Source organism: Cynocephalus volans, chromosome 13 (assembly GCF_027409185.1).
Source record: "Cynocephalus volans isolate mCynVol1 chromosome 13, mCynVol1.pri, whole genome shotgun sequence".
Taxonomy (NCBI): Eukaryota; Metazoa; Chordata; class Mammalia; order Dermoptera; family Cynocephalidae; genus Cynocephalus; species Cynocephalus volans.
In genome coordinates, this window is record NC_084472.1 from 91,610,560 (window position 1) to 91,637,450 (window position 26,891).

Below are 26,891 nucleotides of genomic sequence, written 5' to 3' on the forward strand. Positions count from 1 at the left end.
ACTTATGGCAGAAAACAGCAGGCAGTCAGCAGGTACAAGCAGATCACATGGTGAGAAGAAGGAAGAGAGAGAGAGAGAGAGAGAGAGAGGGGAGGTGCCAGGGTCTTTTAAACAACCAGCTCTCATGGAAGCTAATAGAATGAGAACTCACTACCCATCTCCCAGGGACAGCTTTAATCCATTCATGAGCGATCCACCCCCATGACCTAAGCAGCTCCTGATACTGCCACATTGGGAATCAGATTTGCACATGAGCTTTGTGGGGACAACACATACAAACTATATCAGAGCTTTTTCGACACCAGAGCCTGGGTTTTTTGCACTCATATATGTCTAACTAGAAAGTGGAAGGGAGTTAACACGTCACAGGGAAACCCATGACCTGTGGCAGGTGGAGTCTTTCTGTCCCTCAGGTGAGTACACATGGCTTCTCCAAAGATCTCAGTTGTCAAGGCCCAACCACCATTGGTTGCAGCCAGCTAGAGACTGCAACCTTATATTAGCTTTCCTCTTATTATTGTTTTACTTTCTGTACTCCTCCTCACCCATTTCCTAGAATCAACGCCCCAAATAAATCACCTGCATACAGATTTCTGGTTAGTAACAGAAGTGGCTTAGAATTCAAATCCTTAGGATGAGGATCAGGAAATAGATCATTCACAGGTCAGATAGTGACAAGAACACCATTGCTGATGGTAAGTGGGGAAGAACTCCTGGCATGCAGGAGTAACATCAATATTCTCAATGATGGTGGAATAAGATAAGGCATAGATTGAAGTTGAAGTGTTGGCCTGTGTGTTAACTGTGGTGCCAGAAGGCAGAGGAGCAACATAATGCTTGAGAAGTTAGCTGGCTTTTGCTCATTGCATTAAAAGTCTTGGAAAAAAAGTAACAGGCTCAAGATTGCCAACTGTCCAATGAAGGAATGTTGTGAAAGTCATAAGTTTCCAGGCAGTGTTTATAGAGACTTTTATACCCAACAGTACTAGAGAAATTCATCATGAAACCCTAAAGTAACGTCACAGCACAGACCCCTAGGAGTCTGGAACAAGATCATATATTTTGCATCTGAAAAATGCTAGCTATTTGAAAGGTGGCTATTGCAGTGCTACTGAGCCCTAATAAAGACTGAGCACTTGACCATGGGACATCATGACTGTGATGATGTCCATTATGAATTGGATATTATCAGACCTGGTGGGTGCAATAGTAATGTCTCTTAGGATGGAAATGATACATTTGCAATGAGCCCCAGGCAGGCCCAGGGGCCACAGGTATACTACATTTAATATGTGACTCAGAATCCTTTGTTTTCTGTGTTATGGCTCCTTTGTTATAGCTATGGTCTCATGGGGGTTCCCTGCGACCAACTGACAGAGGAGAAAAACTTAAGCCTGGATCTCAGACGGGTTGGTTCAATATCTTGGTGCTAGCCATATATGGACTGCTGCCATACTGTGGCATCGGTTAGCTATGGCCTTAAAGGACAGTGATGAAGGGAAATCTTCCCAGTGAACAGAACTTCAAGCAGTGCACTAGGTTATTAATATTTTACGAGGGATAGGGTAAATATGGACTTCTGGGCAGTGGTGAGCAGCTTGGCTAGTTGGTCAAGAGCCTGAAAGGAGCAAAACTGGAAAATTGGAGATATAGAAATCTGAGAAAGTGGCATATTGATGAATAAATGAGAGTGGGCACAAAATGTGTAGATCTTTGTGTCTTTCTAAGATAATGCCCACCAGAGAGCAACAACACAGTAGAGCCCTTGAATAACCAATTGGTCATGCTGCCTCATCCATGTAGGTAGCTAGTCTCTGTCCTTGCTACTCAATTCTTTCGCAGCGGGCCTATGAACAGTGTGGCCACAGTGGCAGGAATGGAGGCTATGCATAGGCTGACCTAGCTACTGCCACTCCCGAATGTCCATCTTCCAGCAGCAGAGAAACCCCATCATTGCCATGCCTAGTGAAGCCATGAGAGTGGGACCTTCATGGAGACCCCAGACTTGTGGAGCTACCAGTGTGCAATGCCAGCCTGTGAGAGCTAAAGCATCACCTGAGACCAGGAAAGCCATAGAAGCGGAGCTGCCCGAGGACTTGGGGACCCAACCCCTATACCAGGGTGCAGAGGACATTGAACATGGAGTCAAGGTACATGATTTGCCAGCTTTGAGATCTGATGCCTGCTTTTCTGGGCTTCAGACTTGTTTAGGACCTGTTACACCTTTCTTTTGGCCTATTTCTCCCTTTTGGAATGAGAATATGTGCCCTATGTTTGTCCCACTATTGTGTCTTGGAAGCAGATAACTTGTATTGATTTCACAGATGGGACTTTGAGACTTTGGCTTTTGAGTTGAAACAAGTTAAGACTGACTGTAGGTATGAAATGCATGTATTTGTATGTGAAAAGGACATGAGTTTTGGGGAGCCAGGGGTGGAATGACTTGGATTGAGTGTCCCCCCCAAAACTTGACACCCACTGTGACAGTGTTAAGAGAGTGGGAAATCCTATTATGATAAATGAAAGGTGGGGTCTTTGAAGAGGTGATTAAATTGTGAGACCATGCAGTAGCGAATGGATTACTAATGGTAGTCAAGGGCGTGGTTCTGAAGGCTTCAAAAGGACAGTGCGTGAGGAGGTTACTCTCTCTCTGCTCTGCCGTTTTCTGCCATGTGAGACCGCTGGGTCACTGTTGTCACCCTCACCAGATGTGTTCCCCATACTGTAGACTTCCCAGCCTCCAAAACTAAGCAATAAATTTCATTTTCTTATAAATTATCCAGTTCCAGGCATTTTGTTATAAACAACAGAAACAGACTAATACAACTGGAGTAGATTCTGATGACAAATAAATAGAGGTGTGTGTGTGTGTGTGTGTGTGTGTGTGTGTGTGTGTGTGTGTGTGTGTGTGTGTGTGTGTGTGTTATAGAAATATAGATAGTTAAGGCTGTGGAGGTAGAGCAAAGAGATAAATATTTATCATCAAGTATGTAGTTTCATGATCCAAATGAAAAATTCAGGGTAATAAGTCAGGTCATACGTGCAGTTTTTACTTTGAAATATTAGATAAAAAGAGAAAAGTATTTGTCAAAACAGTTTTTGGCTTTTGTCAACTCTGAGATATTAGTAGGAAGAAACAGAGTGAAACGCTTTTCTAGAGATATAATGCACCTAGATTATTTATTTTGTTTATCTTATAAGGGGTTACATTTGTTTGACAGTGCGTTTACATATTTAGAACAATTCTTTTTACCTTTTGTCACTACTTTGACAATATTTGCTTCTCAAAACAAAAAAGCTCCATGTTTTATTTTGCCTTTTTCCTAAAGACTCAATAATTAATTCATTTTAGGAGGAATTATTCTTGAATGAAGTAATAACCCCAAAGTGAGCTAGGGACATGTTACCCCCATAAAATCTAGATAAAATTGATTAAACCTTCCTTTCTGAGAAAATAGAAAGGGCAAGGCCATCTCTAAGATTTTTAAAAATTCTTCTGGATTTGTATTCTCACATTCCCCTCTGGTTCTCTCTCCACCACCTGACTTTGTTAGGATTATTCAATCATTGTGTCCTTTAGTTTGGGGCCTTCTGTTGACCCCAACAGGAAGCTCAGCCCTAGATAATATATGAATGTAGTATATATTTGATTGTATAATTCTAAACATAAATTACATAAATTATCTTGATCATTAATCATTCTTGAATTTTGCAGGTAATTTTTTTTTATATTAAATTATTTACACTGTACCCCTGTGGGGAAAACAGGATAATTTAGTCAGGGTCCCTCCGCTCAGGTCTGGTAGGGGGTCGAGCAGCACATTTCTTGTAAACAAGTTGTGTGTGGGTGGAGTTAGTGCACATGTGCACCAATGTATCTTTTTAGTTTTGTTGCTATTGTGTGTTCTTGAGTTTGTGAAGCAGGGCTGGCTGGCAGAGAGCATGCATCTAAAAATAGAGCATGTTTACTCTGCTGGCAGCTGTTCAGTTTTTTCTTTGGACTTTGCTGGTAGCAGTTGAGTTTCTGAGTTTCTCTGTGGACTGCTTAGCTCATAGTGTTGTGTGTGCTAAAGACTATTCCTACTTCAATCAAGGCTCCAAGGAACTTTCTGCCAGTTACCTAGCTTGTAGACCTGTGTGTGAGGGGTTTGTGAAAGGGTTTGAAGGGTCTGTGAGCTCCAGAACCTAGCCCTAGCTCTACAACCCCCTAAAGCAGAAATGCAATGGCAAACTTAAAGCAATGGGCAAACTTGGGAAACTAATTTTGTTCTGGGGATTCATATAAATAATAGTTTATAAGCATATCAGTTTAGGGTATCTGCCTTTGTAATTTATTAAAGAACATATTTTAAGTAAATATAAACAAGAGGTCATGGTTGTATACTGAGTTTCCTGACAATACTAAGAATATATAATAAGAATAATGTCCAATGATACTATTGAAATATTATGTCATTAAAGAACTGAATCCTTTTTAAGTGAATAAAATTAATAAAATTAACATCTCCTTGCTTCCTCCTTTCCTTTTATTCTTTCCTACATTCCCTCCTCAACCTCATGTTTCCTTCCAAAAAGATTCAAGTTGTTTACCTCTGCACTAAATGCTTTTGGAAAAAGTGGACTTTTGGTATCTTGTCTGTTGGATCTCTATTCTTTGTTAAAATGATTGGAAGAACTTTATATACAAGCAATTGATAATGGGGTTTATCCCGTCAATGGGAAAAAAATAATCAAAACTGTTATTCAAATAAAGTAACTTTATTAAGATTCTTAATGTAATTGTTTTATGTGAAGTCTTTTAATTCCTCACTGCAATGAAATAATGAAGAAATGAAATGTATTGAGGGCTGGCTGGCTAGCTCAGTTGGTTAGAGCGTGGTGCTAGTAACACCACAGTCCAGGGTTCAACCCTGTACTGGCCAGCTGCCAAAAAAAAAAAAAAAATACTGGGAAAATGCGTCTAGATAAAACTTAAGTGGAGGAGTGAAAAGAACAAGTTGATGCATTAGCTAAGCCTAGGTTCTCACCTTGACTGTGATGGTCTCTATCTGGATGACCTTGACTTTGGTCTCCAAAAGTCTGGACTACCTTGTCAGGACTCCAGTTTTATCATTGGTTAAGTCAGTTAAGTATGGAGGTAGGGGGCCGGCCCGTGGCTCACTCAGGAGAATGCGGTGCTGATAACACCAAGGCCACGGGTTCGGATCCTATAAGGGATGGCCAGTTGGCTCACTGGCTGAGCGTGGTGCTGACAACACCAAGCCAAGGGTTGAGATCCCCTTACCGGTCATCTTTAAAAAAAAAAAAAAAAAAAAAAAGTATGGAGGTAGGAATTCATGACCTCTAAGTATATTTCCATCTATAAAGATATTATACACAGTTGACCTAACTACTGAAAGAAGGATATTTTCCTTTGGTATGTGAAACCTAAAGTAATTCAGAGAACTGTCTCTTCTCTGAGTGAAGCCCTGAAAGAGGTGCTAATGAGAAGCCAAAGTGCCTCACTGAGTTTTACCTCCAATCTCTATTTTCATAGTCTCTTTTCTTCATGTGTTAATGAACAGGTGCAAAGGTAAAGGAAGAGATGCAAGGAGGCATAAAATGAGAAAATGGTAGAAGAAGGGGTATGGTTAATCTATAAATAAATAGCTTGCTGTTGGACAATTTGGAATGAGCCATTTACTGTAGCCAATTGCATTCTAATTCGTTGTAGTTAAAAGAAATCTTTTATTTATTTTTTAGACTTTTTCCAAGTTATATTTATAAGAACTGTATATTAGGACATGCAAAAAGGTTTATTATATGTCATATATATATTTTTCATACTAAAATACATAGTATGTAAGAATTGTCTTTTTTCTACTCTTTATTTATATTACATTTATTTATTCAATTTGGACTAAATCTTGTCAGAGGAAGCATGATACTTTTTATATGTTTGAGAAAATGCATTGTTGTATGTAGTTGCACATAAATAAATTAAAAATTAGGAACCGAACAAACCGAGAATGTGGATCAAATAAAGGATTTGTGATTTCAGAGCATACACTTAAAAATCTAAAAAAAGTTTTGTGTTTAATGAGTATAAAAACATGTATTAAAAGTACACTGTGGTTTCTGAATAACACTCATTTGTTTTGATAACACAGCAATCTGTTCAAATAATAGTATGTGTCTGGCATGCAGTTGGTGAATGAATGAATAATTGGAAAAATGAACGAATCATGGGAAGGCCATTTTATATTAAAGTAAACTTAGTGCCAAATTAATGACTGACCATAAAAATGTCAAATTCCCCATTATAGAACAGTGATTACCAACCATTTTATGACCATGCATCCTAAGGTTTGGAGAATTTTGTGTACTAAACATGATACGTTTATTTGGTAGCAATTTCTTTTTCTCATTTTTAATAACAATGACATGGAACAATCGTATTGACAGAAGTGACCACACATTAGGTTCATGTTATGTATCAAGGTAAAAGAACAGAGTGGTGGGCCAACCCCGTGGTGTACTCGGGAGAGTGCGGTGCTGGGAGCGCACTAGCGCTCCCGCCGCGGGTTCGGATCCTATATAGGGATGGCTGGTGTGCTCACTGGCTGAGCGCGGTGCGGCTGGTCACAAAAAAAGACAAAAAAAAAAGAAAATAAAAAGAGTGGTTAAGAACCCCAGATTTGTGATGAAGAGCTAGACTCAGAACCAGACTGCCTTGGTTAGAACCCAGTTCACCAGTTGTGTGGCCTTAGACACATTTTTCAAACTCTTCTGTGTCCTAACTTCCTCGTTTCAGAAAGGGGGATAATAATTGTGCCAAATTCATAATTTTTTTGAATGAATCCATGAAAAGCACCTAGAATAGTACCTAGGACATAGAAAGCACTCAAGAAATGTTGGCAATTCTACACTATGCAACCTGAGTGCTTACACAGATTATTCCCAATGCTCACAGGAGCACAACAGAGTTAGCATTGTGCCCAATTTGCAGATAAGAAAACCGAGACTTGATGAGACAAAACATTGCTTAATTTAACAAAGTTGTAGAGCTAAATCCTGTTCCTCTCCTTCTTATTTCTCTTTCCCTCCTTTCTTTTTTCCCTTTTCTCCATAACAGAAATCCTGATTAATGGAAATAACAGTGTTGCCATGTTGCATTAATATAATTCCAGGCAGAATCAAAGGTGCTTGACATTTCAGTCAGTCAGGCCATGCAACTTCATTGAAAGTGAACTTATAATTTCTGTTTAACTCTTAGAAATATCAAAAATGGCTTAAGGAGCTCCATTTCTTTCAGATTAGGAACTACTGCTGCGATTGGTTATGTCAAAGGGAACCTCCAGTTTACTATTTCATAATTCTTAACATTTCAAATTGAGGTAAACCACTTAAATATTGCCATAAATAAGATTAGAGGAGAGGGGGAAAACCTTCTTTATTTTTTAATGATGAATTCTTGATTTCATAACTTTCCAAGTATTAAGAAAACTGATGTTTTCAAAAGTCAGTACTACAACTGCGTTGCAGTCCAATGAAGAAACATTTTTGCAAATGATGACTCATTTCATATGAAATCCAGAACATTGATTCTTTCTGTTTCTGTTTCAGAAGAAAATAGTGCCAGCACCATGCCCTCTGCTAGTCCTAACATTAACACTAAAGTTTATAATCCATTTTCTGCCTTTTCTGGCCTCTGCTGTTATTATCTGGCTGGAGGGCCTCCAGGGCCACACACAGACAGCGTTCATATGTGACAGCGTCTTTTATGGAGCGGAGCAAGGGGAGCACACACTCTCCGAAAGGGCGGGTGCGAGAAAGGAAGAAAAGCCATAGAATACCCCTCATTACCCCAACCACCCACAGAACCAGGAAATGGCGATTCAAGTCTTGGCTGCAGACTGATGAAAGTAAAACCTGAATAATGGAGAAACACCATGAAATCAAAATATCATCACTTCAGGAAGACAAACACTACTTTCTTTCTTTTATTTTTTTAAAGTAGAACCTACTAATTCATGTCTCTGATTTTCATACAGGGGACTTCTTCAACCCTGTCCTTACAACTCACCACGAGTTCTGTGCTTTAAGGAAACACCTTTTCCTGGAGACCCTTTCCCAGTCTGTCCAAATAGACTTTCTAGATTTCTCACTCCCAGCTCCTCTAGCAGGCAGGTGCTTGCCTTTGCATTCCCATTCTCCTGAGATTCTCCCTCTTATATGCTCTCTTGAGTGTCCCTGTCGTCTCCCGTTCCCTCTGTCCTCTCCCTGCGCCACCCTTCTTTTTCCACTGATTTTCCTCCTCCTTCCTCCACCTGCTTTGGGGTGTTGCTTTCTCCTCAGTTTGCCTCAGGCTTTCACTTCCTGCTTTCCTCCTTCCGGTTTCCTCTGTGCTGAGTGAAACAACATGGCCGAGCCATGGCGTCCCTTCCTAAGGTGTGGCCTGGCCTTGCCCCTGGACTCACCAGGCCGCTGCCTTTGAGGTCTGATAATTTGGCAGGCAACCCTGTTCCCAGTATAGCCCCTGCCAGGAGCCATGGGCCTCTGAAGTTGCCCCATAAGAGCTTTTCTGTCTCTGAGGCGTATGTTAAAGTACACAGGCCACTGATAAGGACAAAACCACAAGTTAATTTATAACTGTTGATGCTTCTCAAATCCTGAGGAATCCATAGTCCTGTATCATATCTGAATAAATAAACAAATACATTGATAATTGAGGACAGTGGCATGAGCCGAGAGAAGGGTGTTGAAGACACACTTTACATTCCACACGGTTTTGCTCCGAGTTGGTTCTGCTCAGCCGAAAAGAATTCTTCACCCTGGATGTGAGTGCCGATTGCATTCATTAAATAGCTTGATTTTGGCTGCCAATTTCCCCACTGGTTTTGCTGCTGTCATTTATTTGGCTATAAAAGTTTTAGAACGTGTTTTCTGAAATGGAATTTTTTTTTTTTTTTTTTTAACAGAGCCTTAAGCTCTTTGGAGTAAATGTAGTACACGAAGCTACTAAATCAATCAAAATGGCAACTCAGCTTTATGGTGTATTTTTACAGTTACACAGTTAATTTTTTCTAGGTTATATATGAGTTCTGAGGTGGATCTGTGAAGTTTCTCTCCCTTTTTAAAAAGAAAAAATTTTTTTTTTCTTATATTAGTAGTACATGTTCATGGCAAAATCAAACAAAGAAACAGAAATAGGGCCGAGCCCGTGGCGCACTCGGGAGAGTGCTGCGCTGGCGACGCTCCCGCCGCGGGTTCGGATCCTATATAGGACTGACCGGTGCACTCACTGGCTGAGTGCCGGTCACGAAAAAACGACAAAAAATTTAAAAAAAAAAAAAAAAAAAAAGAAACAGAAATAAATCAGATAGTTCAGAGGAGAGATGAAAAGTGAAATTCCTGCTCCAGCCTCACTCTCCCGAGCAGTGGGTCTCAACTGGGGACAATTTTGCCTTCCAGGGAACGTTTGGCAATGTCTGGAGACATTTTGGTTGTCACATCTGATGAGAGTGAAGAAGTGTTGCTACTGGCATCTAGAGGAGGGGCCCAGGAATGCTGCAAAGCATTCTACATGCATGAGACAGCCCCCAACAAAGTCCAGCCCAAAGCCTTATTAGAGCCTCTACTTTGGAATCCTAGCCCAGAGTGACTACTATGTCTTGCATATTCTTCCATAAAGTTAAAAAAAAATATATGTATATTTCTTCCACAATTTTTGGTACACAAATGGACTGTTTCCTTGATAATCTGAAACTTGTATTTTTCACTTAACAATGTATCTTGATTATTTTTCCATATTGATACACACAATTTACCTAATTATTTCTAACTTTTGAGTAATTTTCAACTGGCCCATTATACCATAAGACAATTAACCAGCTCTCAAAGGTACATAATTTTGTTGTCTTTAACTTTTTGCTGTTGTCACCAAACTTGCTAGGAAGGGGTTAGTGAAAGAGAAACTCCATAAAGGGCTGGATTCTGCAAAGCACTTTTGTTTTTGCTTGCTTTACTTTTGCTCAAAATCTGACTTAGAGGTTAAATTCACAATGGGAGGTTCAATCAGCCTCTTTCTTACAAATCCCAGTTCTCTCTAGATTGTATTACCCAGGAGCGTGGGAGGAGGAAAGGAGAGTGACTGTTTTTGTAGCACACCACTGTGGAGTTTATCCTGTAGACGTTTCTAATGTCTAGCTCACCAGCCAGCAAATCATGTCAGCTGTGGAAATGTTGAGCTTAGGAGGCTCCCCATATCTGAATCACATCCAAAACTTCTTAAGAGCCTGGATTAGTTAAAATATGCTAAAGATTCAGGCTGTCCCTTAGGCTAATAAAGAAACAATCACTTCAAAGCCAACTCCTCACTGTCTAAGTTTTTTTTCTTTTTTTCCCCTTTCCCCTCCCTGTGAGTTCAGTCCAGGAAGGAGTTCATTTGGTTGACATCTTTTGCTGCTTTTCTATGTCTGCTTTCATTTTGGATTGGAAAAGCGAGGCTTGTACATAGTCTTCATCAGTTATAAGAAGTACATCCGATTCAGAACCACACAGTGTTGCTATTTATTGTGTAGCCATGTTCACATGGATCATTTAAAGTAAATGTTATTTTCATGACCCCAAAGAGGATGCTATCACAGGGAAAATATTATGTAATAATTTCCACTTTGCACGAACATAACTGACCTCGAGTAATACATTTAATTCTTAAACTATGTGAATTCATCTATTTCATCTCACTTCAAGAAGCTTGGAATTTAGTTTTCTTTCAAATTAATCTCTGCTACTTGTATGAAAACAGGTCAAAGTTCATAGCCTGAGGAACTGCTTTAAAAGTAAAAATAACTGCTTTAAAAAACTCTTGCTTCCCACCAATCGGCGTTTCAACATTTCTTTGCTAAAATGTAAAAACAAAATGGGAAAACTGCTTTCCACTGCCACTTCTTTCCAATGTACTTGAATGTCTTGTTCTGCCTTAATCTGTTATGTCCCTCAGTCTCACTGCATTCCACCCTTGGCAACGAGCAGCAATCCCCATATAAACAACTTCCTGCTTTTTCCATAGAGATAAAAATAAAAGAGTAAAACCGATCAACTCTCTTGTAAGGCCTCCCCTGCAAACAGGGTCATTTTTAAGGGCTCCCGTGGAAGCTTCTGTAAGTAGCTGTAGATTGTGAAGGGCTGGTGCTGGAGTTGCTGGCACCCTGTGTGATGATTTTACTATGCGTTCCGTGCAGGCTCTCTCATGGATGTGAAATGAAAGGCCATACGTGAGGGGCAAGCTGGGTCCAAAAGTCAGTTATTGCTTCCTCTGCCAGTGATTCACGAAGTGACTTTGAGTTATTCACTCATTTCTTCCATCTGATAAAGTTACTTGACATGAAAGAGAAGTGGCAAAGTTTTCTTATCTTCTTAGGAGCCAGAAGCTATAAAGACAGGGCCATGGCCAGGTCTGCTTTCAACTGTTTCTCCATAAATCCTTTGTAAGGGAACACTTAGGAGGGCTCAGCTGTTTAAAGTCATGACAGAAAGAGAAAGTGCATAATTGTGTAGGCAGTAGAGTGAATGGGCCAAAAGGGAGTTAACACAAGAAGACCTGTTAGGAAAGAACACGAATGTGCGAGACGTTTTCTTCATTTGTCATGCACTATTTCTTTACCTCTGAGCAAGTTCATGCTTTAGACTCCATAGCAAAAGGTTAAAAGGGTAGGAGGGTTGTTCAAGGATGTCTAGGAAGGAACTATTTTTTTTGTCCCTTTCTCTGGGAATTAAAAGTCTGGGAAGATTTTCATCAAGGGACACACTCAAAGCTCAGTCAGCCATACCCCATCTCCAACCCTTCCCACCCACCTCCCATGCTGTTTTTACAAACGTTTTCTATTTTTATTTTATTTATTTATTTATACATTTTAATAAGTACATTGTTGGGGGAAGGAGGGGAGGTGTGGCCCACAGCTGGCTGTGTTGCTGACCTGGTTGCCGTCGGGGATCGGGGCTAAGGCCCTCGACATCTCCCCATCTCAGGACCTGGGGGGCTTCTAGCTCCATTGGTGGTCTGGTTGTGATTGGCAGTGGGCGAAGGCCCACAGCCTGCCATCTCAGGCCACACCCCCAGGTGCTTCAGCGCTGGCCTTGTCACTGGCCTGGCCTACAAATCTTTTTGAAATGACCTCTCCCACATAGTCACTGTTGAATTTCTATAATATTGTATGGTAACATTATCCAAAAATTATTAGTATTTATTATATTTCACAATCTTTAGGGGATATTAAACAGCTCAAGTGATGGGATATCTTCTTTAAAGCCTATACCTAGTTTAAAATGGTGCCTTACACATGAGTTGGCCACATTAAGTCTTGGAGAATGAGGAGGACATAGGGCAAAATTATAACTCCATGTCCTGCTTCTGGCCATTACAGTACCAGCCCCCTCCTCCCCGCAAAATGGGATTTTTTCATTCTCCACTTGAGTGATAAGCAAACTGAATTCTTAACAAAACAAAACAGAAAATCATTTCTTGGTGCAATCCAGATCTCTTTAAGTTTACATGTCTAGAGAGTTGCATAAAAATAGTTCAGGGCTGAATCTTCCAGGGAAGTTATTTTTTTCTAAAGGAACAATTTCTGAAAATTGGGACTGAAATTATAGTTTGCACATTGTAATGCATTGAAATTTCCTACTACTTTACTCTAAATAGCATTGTGCTATATCCAATTGCAGGGATGGAGTAAAATTACCACAGGAGATTTTAGAGTGTCATTCTTAAACCAAACTGCAGCCTGTTACACATGGAAACTGTGAATAGGGAAGGGTAGAAAACACAGGTGACATTAGCCAAAATAATGCTCTGTGGGTTGTGACCTTCACTAATGGAAAGAAACTCATTTTTCATTTTTTATATGTGCATATACATTAAAATATGCATGTATAGACTATTACAAACATACCGTATTTTTATATGTTTATGTGCATATATGAGGGTACTTCAAAAAGTTCATGGAAAGGTTCGTATTGTCTTTTAATTCTATTCTATGAACTTTTTGAAGTACCCTTGTATTGTAATTTTGTTACTGAAAGCTGTGTCATAATGACATACTCCTGTAGTGCTTTTAAAATTAAAAGCTATTGAGCCAAGGGGAATTTTAAAAGAAATTATTTTTCTTTTTTGGTCAGAGACAGACCATATTTTCCATTGTCACGAACCAGTTATGATTTATAAATATAATTACCAGCGATGTCCTAGAAAGAGAGCCTAGGGGAATTCAAATTGGTTTTTTTGAAAAATGACCCCCCATTTACTATCCACTCCCTGAAACTATTAGTGACTTGTTTTTCCATAATACGCAAATGTCCCAATCCCCCAAATTTCCCCATAACAATTTCTTTCATGCTCTATTTCTAATACCTCACTTGTCAAAAGAAGCTGGTGGAAGTGTCTGCTGTCTCTTTGAATACCACAGATTTCTCCTATTTGGTTTATTTTTTTTTTGTAAGCTTTCATAAAAATCTGTTTGTGTGACTCACTTCTAGATTTACTGATATGGTTAAACAGACACTTTTCAAAGTTAACATCACCAGCTGGTAATGGGCCAAATACCTATCAGGTGCCTCCTGAGAATGATTACATCCCTTTTGTGGCATGTGTACCAAATGTGCAGATACTGAATCTAATTATGAAGAAACATCTGACCAACCCAATTTGAGATGTTCTACAAAATAACTGGCCTTTACTCTTAAAAAACAACAGGGTGAAACCCAAAGAAAGGACAAGTAACTATTCCAGATTAAAGGAGATTAAAGAGCCACAACCATCACCTGCAATGTAATCCTGGCTTTGATCCTGGATATGAGGGGAAAAAAAGCTATAAAGGATATCATTGGAACAATCAGCAAAACTTGAATACAGATCATAGATAATAGTGTAAATATTAAATTTCCAATTTCCTGATTTTAATTATTGCACTGTGGTTATACGAGAGAGTACTTGTTCTTCGGAAATACACGCTGAAGTATTTGAGGATAAAGGAGCATGTTTCCTGTAACTTCATCTCATACAATTAAGAAATTAATCTATCATCTATCTATCTATTTAATTAGAGAGACAGAGAGAGACTCATGGAAATGGGGCAAATGTTAACAAATAGTAAGCCTGTATGAAGTGTACACTAGAACTGATAATATTTTTGGAACTTTTTGTAAGTTTGCAATATATCAAAGTGAAAACTTAACTAAAATGAATAATAAACATACACTTTATTTCATTACATTATTTGCCTTGTAGGGAATAATAATCTTTATGTTCATAGTTTTCTTTCTAACTCTGTAGTTGGAGTCCAAATCACGTACCAGAAGAGCACCAGGTTTTGCAAAATGTTCTGCTACAATTAATGCGGAATCTGGTGCAGTGTTAATTTTGAATAAAAAACATGTGAGTTGAATGATAGCACCAGCTGATAGGGTATTTATATTGTGTGCTTCCATGCAGGCAGAACACATCCAGCTGTGGAGGCCTGGGAGGCTCAGTGGGGGAAAAGTTTGAAAAGAAAGAGTTTAGTAAAATTTGTGCAGTCTAAAAAATAAGGAATACTAATCATTTTGAAATAATTTCAGAAGCAAAGTTAATTCTTCGTAAAGTTCTTGAAATCAGAATAGGAACCCAAGCATAAGAAATGTGAAAACTTACTTAATTCTTTTAGCTGCAGTCTTTTATGTTATTCTTTAGCCTTTTGTTTTGACTTTTACTTTCAGTTGAATGTAATTCTCATTATATTTCATTTATGATCCAAAGAGCAAAGTTCAGACTTTTTTGACCCATTAGGCTGTAATAACTAGGAGTGTGTGTGTGTGTGTGTGTGTGTGTGTGTGTGTGTGATTCAAAAAACATTTGTTGAACATTTTGAACTATACACAAGGCATTGAATCAGATCTGAATAGACTCTATGATTACAAAAACTAATAATATTCGATTCATATTTTGTAGGAATGTACACTTGGAAGTTAAGAGTGGAGGGGATAGCAGTTAAACAGATTATGAGAAGTTTAACATTGTAGGTAGAAGACTAATGCTTGATGGGCATTCAGTGCTCAGAGAACAGATAGAAGGGGCACTTGGAAAGGAATGGTTATTAGGGAAACTCCAAGGAGAGTTTTAGGCACAAGGAATAGCAAAGAGAAGACAAAGAAGTAGAGGAAGGATGTCAGGCATCTCTCTACTTTCCACTTTTCTGACTCCTTGAAAGAGGTATAATCAAGGCATTTTGGATTACTGTATCTGTAATTTGAGTTCTAAGCCCTAAGCAGCAAAATTGCAGACATTCCATCTCACCATGTCCTTTCTGAGGTCAGAGCCGACTTACCCCAGGGTTTTTCTGGGTCTGCTATATGGCCTAGGTGTGACCTCTGAAGCCACTAGACTTAATATTCTACCTCCTGGTATCCATGTGTGCTGCCCTGCTTCATGAGGTTTCTAGGAGGTCCTCTGAGGCCAGTTCAGCCACTAAATTAAGAACCCACCTCCTCTTTATTACAGGTAACTTCTAATGAGTCTGGCCTTCATCATCCTACTGCTCTCTGAAGGATCCAAGTGCTAAGATGCACATGCAGTCTGTCCCTGGGGCTCACCATTTAGAAGGTGATCTGTCATTCTCTCTCTTATGTGGCCTCTTCAACTAGTCTCTGCTTTTTGGAACTCTGCTTGAAAATATGGTAGACCTTCTTGCTTTGTTCTTCATGTCTCTTAAACTCTTTTTGATATTTTTCTCTTTTACTCCATTAGCTGAATTCAGGATAGTTTCTTTGGATTGACCTTCTAGTTTACTAATTGTCTTTTCAGCTGTATCTATTCTATTTAATTTGGTCATTGAATTTTTAATTTCTAAAACTTCTATTTTGTTTTTTTAAAATAATGGTTTTTTTTAGTATCATGTTTCTGGCTTCTATTTTCAAGTTCCTGTTTTATTTCTTCGAAGTTAGAAACATTATTATGTTATATTCTGTATATAAAATGTCTGATATCTGAGGTCTTTATGGTTCTTTTCTGCTGTCTCTTGTTTTTTTTTGAATCTGTCTTATGTTTTCATGTTTCCTTGGGTGTTTTGTGACTATTTTTAGTATGTTCTTTTTAACTATGGAAATTTATTAACGTCTAGATTGAAGTAATATTCCTCCAAAGAGAGTTTGCATTTGTTTCTTTCAGTCATCTTAGACATGCAAAGTCTTCAGCTGGACCATTGTCAATAAAATTATCTGCTTTAGGTTTTCTGAATCTCATAGGCAGGTGAATACGAACTTTAATGGTGTAAATTCTCAAGATCTCCTCTACTTTGCTCCAAGGTTGAGACAGGCAAATTTTTGTGCTGTCTACTTGTGTGAGGTGGGCTTATTTTTCATTTGTCCTAAGGCTAAGGGTGTGTAGATCTTTGATGTGCCAGCACTGTGTGGGGATATATTACTATTTACTTTCCCACTTTGGGCAAGTATTTATCTTTTGCCCTCTATACCCACTGCAGCTGTCATGGTGGAAACTCAGGGTCTTCAGGGTTTTGCACAAGCCCTTAGAGGGAAAGCTGGCACTGACATTTGCTTAACTTTTGTGTTTCTGCTTTCACTTTACTGTTGGCCTCTGTGGATTCCTTTCCTTTGTGCCAACTCAGCAATGCAATTAAGATCTATTTTTTTTCTTAATTCAATATTTTGGTCATTGTTATGGGCAGAATTTTGGGGGATATATGGTCTAAAATAGTGCCAGAAACAGAAGTGGGTTCTAAGCTTTCTCGCAGCAAACAAGAGGGAAATCCAGTCAATTACATGGTCATAGGAGTCAGGAGAAAAATGACTCTTAGTTGCTTTGGAGAGATGCAACAACTTTTGGCACTGAGGCCAGACTGGGATTTTTCTCAGCAACTATTCCAGCAGGCACCATAGTCTCTACTATTGCTTGAATGGCACAGTAGTTCCAGGTAGCAGCTCCACCAGGCTTCACGAATAACACGCTTTAGATTACCAAAGCTTGGTGGTGTTTGAGGGTGAAAAAGATACAGGAAGACAGATTACTCCTTCCACTTTGTGTTATACACACTAAGATGGGTCCAAAGCATTTGTAGCTTTCCCAAGTGGCTTTGAATGCTCATGTCTTCAGTTTCTTAGACATGCCCAGACAGATTGAAATCTTTTACTGCCCAGGCACGGAAGACAATTTTTCACTTAGGCAGCACAGAATTGGCCTTGAAATGACAGAGGTGGAATGGTTCTACTTTAATGCAGTAAAACTGAGTCACAGAATTTTTTATACCCTTTTTATGGCATGGTCCAGCCACCCTCAAATCATATCTCTAGATAAGTTGAAATCAAAGATCAAAATGTTTGTCGTCAAAGAATATCTTCTGTAATTGTTAACCATTATAAAGTTTATATCCTATTCTAGTTATATTTTAGCTTGATTTTCTAGTAAACATAATTATAAAGTGAAAGAATACTTACTTGTTTAGATGGGACTGCTAAGATTAAAGAAGTGAGCAATTATTAATTACACCAAAAATTATTGAATGAAACTTGGTATAGGGCACTCCGCAGTGGCTAATGTCTGGAAGCCTGTCGACATCACCAATTGTAGCACTCTTAATCCTGTTCGTGACACCAATTGTAAAGCTACTCGACTCCGCCAGTTGTCAGGCTCTTTTACCTGCTCGTAATCCTGCAAAGACTGGGCCAATTGTTGAGCTAGGGCTGGGTCTAGAGCTCCCAGACCCCTCAAGCCCGTTCATAGACTGGGTCACAAAGCCTTCACATGCCAGCCTGGGTCACCAGACCCCACACATGCCAGGCTGGGTTACCAGACCCCTTCATGCAGGTCTATGAGCTAGGTAACTGGCCAAAAGGTCCTTGGAGCCATAGGTTGGAAAGCATGGCTGTGCCGGGCAGATGCCGGAGGTAGATGCCTGCTCGCCTGCTTCACTAAAACTCCTCTCTACTTCTCTCTCTCTCTCTCTCTCCAGAGAACACAAGAATAGCAACAAAACTAAAAAGACACATTGACGTGCATGCACACTAATGACACACACACACACACACACACACACACACACAACAACAATTTGCTCACAAAGAATGCTGAACCACACCCAACTGGACCTGAGGTGAGGGCCCTGACCAAACTATTCTATTTTCCCAACATTTGGTTAGAAGACATTTTTTAGAATAGTGAACAGATCATATGGCAAATAAAATCTTAGATTTCCATTTTAACTTAAATCAAGATATGTGGAAATATTAATAAAAAACCTATTTGCAAAGCACCACTAGGTGAATCATATTCTCAGAATAATACTAAAAGCATGGCCATTTAAAGCTTCTATATCTGGGAGATTTAAGAGGAAAAAAAAATTATATTTGAAATAAGGAAAGTTCAGTGAATTGGTAATACCAATTACCAAGAAAGAATGTATAGCAGTTTGGGGGGAATAAACTTCAGTCAAAAGAGAAATGACATTCTTGCCATTTCAGTTGGATTTTAGTAAAGAAACAAAGGGTTGAAAGCAATTGTGTGAGTCCTCTTGTCTTACACAGTGAAAACAGAACTAACATTCTTAGAGTTTTCTGTCGTTTTTCAGAAACAGTAAAAGATGCTTCAAGGATTTCATGAAGTGAATTTGAAAGACTGTGAAATAAACCATACCTATTGGTGAGGACCCCTGCTGAAGAAATGCCTTTCATAACAGATTGGCGATTCTGGCCACATTGTGAGTTTAGCAAAAGCTCTTACCTATTTCAGAAACTTTTGGTTTCAGTAAACTTACTAAATTATACTCTTGGTCTTAATTTTTAACCTATCTCTTGTTTTCTTTGCCATATAGCATGTGTGATAATAGCAACTTTAAATTTGTAAGTCAAGTGTTTTGTTTTGTTTTTAATGGTTTCTATAGTTATTTTCTGGTTACTAACAATTTTTTCCTTCCTAGGCAAGTTCTCCACAACAACATAAAAGCTACACAGCAGGCAGAATATATAGATTTCAACCTTTGCCTCATAAGCAAGAAATTACTGTTCTTAGGTTCAGTATTTTCTTTTGTTCCCTCTCAAAAATAAAAAATTCTATTTGCCAGGTAGAAGAGCTCTGTTCCTAAGCACTAAAGTTCGATGTGAATTTTCAAACCTGTGAGTAAATTCTAAATCTATAATTTTATTAAAATTTAGATAAAGAGCTAGATGAATAACCATTTCATTTCTATTCACTCAATCAGTTGGAATTTAATTAGTCCCAATAATATTATCACGATGCTTCCCTCAGGCCATTTTGAAATAGAACACACATAAAGAAACAATAGTCTATCCAAAGAAGCTTTAAACAATGAAAGGAGAATGATCAAGCACTTTTAAGGGTAGGAATGGCATTTAGTTTTGAACTTAAGTGTTTATGCTTTTTAAAGAGGGCAAGTGAGGGTGACTATTGATATGGAAAGGCCATGTTCTGTAAGTTTCATAATTAAATAGAAAAACCATTTTTAAATTGATGAAGTAGGGTAATGTGAAATCCCTCAGTGTGAATATACATGGAAGTGGTAAACTTTCATTGGGGGTAGTTTATTTCCCACATTCTAAAATTTAATTTAAACACCCCCTGCACCCCCAGCTTTGGGTGTAAAGATTTGGGTCATCTAATTTATTTTCTATTTCAGCATTATATTCTCTATATTCATGACTTCATTACACACGATTCTAGAATTTTTAGAAAATGTCAAAAATCACCCATCCACGTAGACAACATGATATACAAAGTGACAACTTGTGCAATGGTTCAGGTGTAAATGATGTTTCAATGTTGACTGGCTTAAAAGTTTTCAAAAATGAAAACTTACAAAGAACCCATAGGATCCATTCCCTTTATTGGGATGATTTTCCCAAATCGTGGAAATCTCTTCTTTAGGACCTGTAGTTTCTTCAGGAGAGTAGAAAGTGATCTGCAGTGATGGGTGGAAGCTATAGTTTCTGTCTGCTTAGCATCATTTCCCATCCTCCTTCTTATATTTATTTCTTGCTCATAGTGGTCCATATGGTGATGTCAATCAGAATACTTATCCCCCCTTCGTGAGTGAGTATATGACCAAGCCTAGCTACTGGAGTGTTAGGTATTGATTGAGGAATGTGCATGAGACCCAAGAAAGATAAATTATTGTTTTTCTTGAGAGATTGATATAAAGCTTTTGTCAGGTGTGGGAAATCTAATTCCACTGTTTGCTAAGCAGGGCAAATGTGCAACTGGGGCTGATTGAGGTCACCTTGTTGGACACAAACCCACAGAAAGAGTCTGCTTATAATATGACAGGTGGAGAGAAGCATAGCTGAAATGTATGAAGAAGAAAAGAGGCAGAGCTCTGAGCACACTGTTGGCTCCTGGATCCATCTATGCTACAAATACATCCCCCTTGGGACTTCCCAATTACACAGTCACTACATTCCCCCTTAATCCAGTTTGACTTGGGTTTCTAACGTGTATAAACAGAAGAGTCTTATTAACTAATCCAGTCCCTGTTGCAGAACTTCCAGCAAGACTTGGCTATAATTCTGCTAAGTTCTTTCTCCTGCTTTCTTTCTCTCTTTTCTTCTTTTCTTTCTTTTTATTGAAACATAATTGATTATACATATTTGTGGGGTACAGAGTTGACTATCCATACTTGTGTATACTATATATGATCAAATCAGGATAGTTAACATGTTCATCATTACAAAATGTAGTCATTCTTTGTGTTCCTTCCCCAATTTCTTGCTAACCCCCCCTCCTTTCCCACCTCTAGCAACCACAGTTGTTCTCTCCTGAAAGCTCAACATGTTATTTTGATTGGTGCTTCATTTTCTTCCTTTCTTTCTTTCTCTTTTATTTCTTTTCTTTTTTTCTTTAGACTGATCAACAGCCAGACAAGATATTTTAAAGTTTTTATGCTAATATGAACAAATTCACCAGAACACAATGGGTGATTTCACACTGCAATTCAAACACATATTCCCCACCGAGGAATATACTGAGGTGCTTGTAGTGACCCATGGCTTGTGTGTAATAACTTTGGGCATAAAGCTTTCATTTACAGTGAACATTGTGTGTAGAGTTGAGAGCACCCTGGGAGTTAACCTATAGGACAATGTAAAGAGGAGCATATATTCTTTCAAGGCACTTGTAGCTGTCATTTAGTTTTTTGATAGTTATGAATGGAGGTATTGTTGCAAACAGCTGTACCGTGAAGGCATTTAAGCCAGTCATTACTGCCTGTGGTGTCTGCACTCAAAACGCTGCAAACACTGAAATTATGATACACAGAGATGAAAAATGTAAGTTTTGTGAGATCTGGCTGTATGCCTGGCTCTGTCTCTTCATATTATTGGACAGATTCTTTCATAATAATGATTCCAAATCTAAGTGCTTGTAATTCCAATGAATTCAAAAGGGCTGGCCAGAATGTATCATATAACATGTAAAAATATATTAATTTGAAAGCAATAGGGTAACACAAATGTTATTCTTAACGTATTTAATTATTTCTCAATAACACTGTATTAAACCTGTGCTACATGGAATAGAATCTGAAGACTCAGAATATAGTTAAGTAATTTTTAAATGTTACATATCTTAGATAACAATGAATTTAGTTGAATTGAACTGAAATGACATATTTTGAAGTTGGAAAAAATAATTTTATGTTTTCTGGAAAAACTCCTTGATATATTGTCCGATAACTCTTTTTCTTACAGTAAAATAACCATATTTAATATGTTAAAATCTATTGTCACACTCAGTTCAGTGGACTAATCACTGCTAAATTTTCTTCCTCTCTCATCTTACCCAAATCATGAAGTAATGCTTCACCTAGATCAAACTCTTACTTTGGTTAAGATTGATATTGGAATTCAATAATTGGGTTGCCCTTAGTACTTCATGACTCATGATGGTAGATCACACACCATGCCACATCTTTTGGTTCTTGTGCCAGTTTGGCAATATTCCCAGAATATTTGCCAAAGAGTAGCCAATAGAAAATCTTCCAATTAGTTTACAAGTAAAAAGAAGATATGGTCTCTATTCAGTTGTGTACACAGCATTTTCTGGATGTTATTGTATGATTGTATGATTTAACCAATCTAATTCTGTTACTTAAAAAGATTTTGAAGATCACAGATTTTTTTTTTTGAAAGGAAGGCATCTTATGGGTCATCTAGGAAAATATTCTCATTTCACAGGTAGTCAGTTAGGATGCTTTGGGCTGCATGTATCAGAAAATTGATTCAAACTTCCTTAAGTAAAAATGGGAATTTTGGGGCTCACAACATTGAATGTTCCAGGTGACAAAAGAGACTTCATCAAGTTTTCAGACTCTATGACTAGGCCTAGGTTTCTTTCTCTAGCTATTAGTCCTGCTTCTTCAGTGTGGGCTAAATTCTTAGACAGAGGTCCCAAATGGCGACTAGCAGCTCCTAACCACATGCTTCCTGGCACTTCCACCAGGAAAAAGATTCTACCTCGCTGATATTTCAAACAGAAATCCCAGAAGTGAGTTCCCTTTCCCTGATTGGGCTGATATAAGTCATGTGCCACTTTTTCCTTTGAATTAAACTCTGTGATTAATGGGATCAGATTTGCTGACTGGTTTAAGGCCACCAGCTTCCAGTCCTGGAGCTGAAGGCAGGATCAATCCCACAGCAATTGCATTGCAGAGAGATTCAGGTTGCTGTTTTTGGTAATAAATGCTGGGGAAACAACCAGCACACTATAAGACGATGAAGTCTGAGAGTATCCAAGTGCCTTGGCCTGGTGACACAGTAAGCAGCAAAGCCTCATCTAGAACCTAGTTCAAAATCATTTTGTCTGTCAGCAAGGTCAGTGAAGGACTACACTAACTTATGCTGTCAGCACCATGTGATGATAGAGTCATGGAAACACTGGGACTATCTAGACAGTTTTTTATGAATGAGGGATCCGAGGCCGACTTTATAAAGAACACCTGGGGTGCCTGATTAAAGTGAAGATTCCTGGGCCCCATCCTGAATTTGTTGAATTAGAATCTGTGGGGCTGGGGCTCAGGAATTTGCATTAAAAATTTTTTTATTCAAACATACTGATTATACATATTTATAGCATACAGAGTTATATTTCAATACATGTATATGATGTGTGATTATCTAATCAAGGTAATTAGCATATTCCTCATGGCAGAACTTAATCATTTCTTTGTGAGGTGTACATTTATCTCCTCTCTTCCGGTCATTTGATAACATGAAGTAAATCATTCTTAATAGATTCCTGGGTCAACTATACACCAACAAGGCTTATTTCTCCTATCTAGCTATAATTTCGTGTCCATTTACCAGCTTCTTACTATCCCCCCTCCACCCTCCCCTTTTCTGCCTCTAGTAACTACACTTCTTCCCTCTCCTTTTAACAGTTCAACTTATTATTATTAATTATTTTGGGGTTTTTTGTTTTGTATTTATTTTTTAGCTCCCATGTATGAGTGAGAACATGTAGTATTTCTGTTTCTGCTCCTGGCTTATTTCACTTAACATAACTTTCTCCAAGCTCATCCATGTTACTGTAAATGGCAGAATTTCATTCTCTTTTTATGGCTGATTAGTATTCCATTGTTTATATGTACCACATTTTTTTTTATCCAATCATTTGTTGATATAGATATTTAGGCTGTTTCCATATCTCGGCTATTGTGAATAGAACTACAATAAACACCAGAGTGAAGGAATACCTTCAACATGATGCTTTCAATTCCTTTGGGTACCCAGTAGTGGTATTGCTGGGTCATATGGTAGTTCTATCTGTAGTTGTTTGAGGAAACTCCATACTGTTTTCCTAAATGGCTGTGCTAATTTGCTATCGTACTACAATGTATGTGTTCTTGTTTCTCCACATCCTTGCCAGCATTTGTTATTTTCTGTCTTTTTGATAATAGCCAGTCTAACTGGGGTGAGATGATATCTCAATGTGGTTTTGATTTGCATTTCCCTGATGAATAGTGATATTGAGCATTTTTTCACATAGCTGTTGGCCTATTGTATGTCTTCTTTTGAGAAATATCTATTCAGCTCCCTTGTCCATTTTAAAATTAGTTTATTTTTTCTTTTATTATTGAGTTGTTTGAGTTCCTTGTACATTAGTCCCTTGTTGGATGCATAGTTTGCAAATATTTTCTCCCATTCTGCAGATTTTCTCTTTGCTCTGTTGATTGTTTCCTTTGCTGTTTGATAAAATCCCATTTGCTTTTTAGTTTGATAAAATCCCATTTGTTTATTTTTGCTTGTTGCCTTTGCTTTTGAGGTGTTATTAATAAAATCTTTGCCTGGTCCTATGTCCTAGAGTGTTTCCTCTGTGTTTTATTCTAGAAGTCTTATAGTTGCAGGTCTTATGTTTAAGTTTTTAATCCATTTTGAATTAACTTTTGTATATGGTACGCAATAGCAATCTAGTTTCTTCCTTCTACACACGGATATCCAGTTCTCCCAACACCATTTTTGAAGAGGCTGTCTTTTCCCCAGTGTGTTTTTAGCACCTTTGTCAAAGATCAGTTAGCTGTAAGTATGTAGTTTTATTTCTGGGTTTTCTATTCTGTTTGTTTTATGCCAGTACTATGCTGTTCTGGTTACTATAGCTTTGTAGTATATTTTGAAGTCAGGTATTATAATGCCTCCCACTTTACCCTTTTTGCTCAGGATTGCTTTGGCTATTTGAGGTCTTTTGTTGTTCCATATGAATGGTAGGATTGCTTTTTGTATTTCTGTGGAGAATGTCATTGGTATTTTGATAGGGGCTGTGTTAAATCAGTAGACTGCTTTGGGGAGTATGGTCATTTTCACAATGCTAATTCTGCCAAGTTATGTCAAATTAGCACATAAATGTCTTCCTATTTTTTGTGTCTTTAATCTCTTTCATCATTATTTTGTAGTTTTCATTGAAAAGATCTTTCACCTCCTTGGTTAAATTTATTCTTAGGTATTTCATTTTTTTTGGTGGCTATTATAAATGTGATTTCTTTCTTGATTTGTTTTTCTGCTAGTTCATTGTTGGTGTATAGAAACACTACTGATTTTTGCATATTCATTTTGTATCTGATAACTTTACTGAATTTTTTTTATCAGCTCTAATTGTTTTTCTGATGGGGTCTTTAGGTTTTTCTATGTATAACATCATATCATCTGCAAATAGGGACGTCCTCTTTTCCAATTTGGATGCTCTTTATTCCTTCCTATTGCCTAATTTCTCTGGCTAGGATTTCCAGTACTATGTTAAATAAGAGTAATGAAAATGGGCATCCTTGTCTTGCCCCTGTTCTTAGGGGAAAAATTCAAAGCTTTTAAACTTATCCCTGTTCAGGGTGATGTTAGCTCTGGGTTTGCCATATTTGTTGAGAGTTTTTATAATGAAGTTATGTTGAATTATATCAAATGCTTTTTTTGTATGTCTATTGAGATGATCATATGGTTTTTGTCTTTTATTTTGTTGATGTGGTGTATCACATTTATTGATTTATGTATGTTGAAATATCTTTGTATCCCTGGGATGAATCCCACTTGATAATGGTGTATAATCTTTTTCATGTGCTGTTAGATTCTGTTTGCTAGTACTTTGTTGAGTATTTTTGCTTCTAAGTTCATCAAGCATATTGGCCTGTAGTTTTCTTTTTTTGCTGTGTCTTTGTCTGGTTTTGGTATCAAGGTGATGCTGGCTTCATAGAATGAATTTGGAAGAATACCCTCTGCTTCAAGGTTTTGAAATAGCTGAGAAGAATTGGTATTGAATCTTTAAAAGTTTGGTAGAATTCAGCAGTGAAGCCATCCAGTCCTGTGCTTTTCTTTGTTTAGAGGCTGCTGATTAATGATTCGATCTCATTGCTCATTATAAGTCTGTTCATATTTTCAATTTCTTTTTGGTTCAGTCTTGGTAGTTTGTATGTGTCCAAAAATTTATGCCTTTCTTGTAGATTTTTAAGTTTGTTAGAGTATAGTTGTTCATAATAGTCTCTAGTGATTCTTTGTATCTCTGTGGAATCAGTTGCAATGTCTCCTTTTGAAAGAAGAGGGTTCTTCTCTCCTCTTTTCTTGGTTAGTCTAGCTAATGCTTTGTCAATTTTATCTTCTCACAAACCAAGTTTTTTTCATTCATCTTTTGTGTCATTTTTTTGGTTTCTTTTTCATTTAGTTCTGTTATGATCTTTTTTGTTTCTTTCCATCTACTAATTTTGGGATTAAGTTATTCTTACTTTTCTAGTTCCTTGAGGTATAACATTAGGTTGTTTATTTGGGATCCTTCAACTTGTTCAATGTCAGCACTTATTGTAACAATCTTCCCTCTTAGTACTGCTTTTGCAGTATTCATAGGTTTTGTTATGTTGTGCTTGTATTTTAATTTGTTTTAAGGAATTTTTTAATCTTCTGCTTTATTTCATCTTTGATCCATTGGTCATTCGGAACCATGTTTTTAATTTCCATGTATTTGTATAGTTTCCAAAGTTTTGCTTGTTATTGATTTCTACTTTTATTACCTTGGGTCTGAAAAATACTCAATATGGTTTCAATCTTTTAAAACTAGTTTAGACTTGATTTGTGGCCTAACGTGGTCTATCCTGGAGAATGATTTGTGTGCTGATAAGAAGGTATATTCTGCAGTTGTTGGGTGAAATGTTCTGTAAATGTTGGTTAAATCTATTTGGTTTAAAGTGCAGTTTAAATCCAATATTTCTCTGCTATTTTTTGTCTAGATGATCTGTCCAATGCCAAGAGAGGGGTGTTGAAGTCCCTCACCATTATTGCTTTGGGTCTGTCACTCCCTTTATATCCAATTACATTTTCTTTATATATCTGTGTGCTCTAATGTTGGGTTTATATATATTTATGATTGTTATATCTTCTTGCTG